Source organism: Propithecus coquereli, unplaced genomic scaffold, assembly GCF_000956105.1.
Source record: "Propithecus coquereli isolate 6110/MARCELLA unplaced genomic scaffold, Pcoq_1.0 Scaffold246, whole genome shotgun sequence".
NCBI classification, from domain to species: domain Eukaryota; kingdom Metazoa; phylum Chordata; class Mammalia; order Primates; family Indriidae; genus Propithecus; species Propithecus coquereli.
In genome coordinates this window covers 2,635,074-2,636,464 of record NW_012148019.1, presented here as the reverse complement: position 1 = coordinate 2,636,464, position 1,391 = coordinate 2,635,074, and the positions used below count along the sequence as shown (strand labels likewise).

Sequence of the window (1,391 nt, the reverse complement as noted above, 5' to 3'; positions counted from 1 at the left end):
GCACTCACTCTAACTGGGCAACAAAGCGAGACTTTGTCTCAAAAAAAAAAAAGGCATACTTATAGGCTAATATGATTTGGAGAAAAGTGAGGTCATTATATGAAAACTTAAAGCAAAAGGAAAGTGAAGGATCTAAAGCTGGAGAATTCAATGTCAGCAAAGGATGGCGAGACCCTGTGTCTACAAAAAAATATATTTAAATTAGTTGGGCGTAGTGGTGCACACTTGTACTATAGTCCCAGCTACTTGGGAGGTTCAGGAGGGAGGACTGCTTGAGCCCAGGAGTTCAAGGAGGCAGTGAGCTAGGATGGCCCCCACTGCACTCCAGCCTGGGTGACAGATTGAGACCATTTCTAGGAAAAAAAAAAAAAAAAAAGTCAAGGAACAGGAGAAGCAGCTGTGCCAACCAAGAGGCAGCAGACACCATTAAGAAAATCACTGAGAAGAAAGGATATCTGCCTGAATAGGTTTTTAATGCAGGCAAAAGTACCCTATCCTGGAAAAAAATACCACAAAGGACATTTATTAGTAAGGAAGAGAAGCAAGCACCAGGTTTTAAGGCAGGAAGGGACAGAGTACCTACTGTTCTGTGCAAATGCAGTTGGGTTCTATGATCAGGACTGCCCTTATCTGTAAAGCTGCTAACTAACCCCAGAGCCCTAAAAGGGAAAAAATAAACACCAGCTGCCAATCTTCTGGCTGTACAACAGGAAGGCCTGGACAACGAGAACCTTTTTCTGGACTGGTTCCATCGATGCTTTTTTCTCAGATATCCTTTCTTCTCAGTGATTTTCTTAATGGTGTCTGCTGCCTCTTGGTTGGCAGAGCTGCTTTTCCTGTTCCTTGAGTTTTGTTTTTTGGTTTTTTTTCTAGAAATGGTCTCAATCTGTCACCCAGGCTGGAGTGCAGTGGGGGCCATCCTAGCTCACTGCCTCCTGAAGTCAGGAAGTACCTTGCCAGTAAGGGACTGCCTTTCAAAGTTCTTCTGATATTGGACAAGGCCCCTGGCCACCAAGACCTCGTGAGTTCAGCACTGAAGGCACTAAAGTGGTCTATTTGCCCCCAAACATGGCTCTAATTCAGCCTCGAGAGCAGGGAGTCAATAAGGACCTTTAAGGCTCATTACGCACAGCACTCTATGGAAAGGACTGTCAATGCTATGGAAGAGAACCCCAACAGAGAGACTATCATGAACATCTGGAAGGATTACACCATCGAAGACACCACTGTTGTCACAGAAAAAGTCATGAAAGTCATCAAGCCTGAAACAATAAATTCCTCCTGGAGAAAACTGTGTCCAGATGCTGTGCATGACTTCGCAGGATTTACCACAGAGCCAACCAAGAAAATCATAACAGAGATTGTGGACATGGCAAAAAAAAAAAAAAAAA

General features: G+C 43.9%; 1 protein-coding gene across 1 annotated transcript in view; it reads right to left on the bottom strand.

The window, feature by feature from the left end:
- CEP350 (centrosomal protein 350kDa) overlaps positions 1–1,391 on the bottom strand; it is a 175,594-nt gene that overhangs the window by 124,324 nt on the left and 49,879 nt on the right. The window lies entirely within an intron of this gene.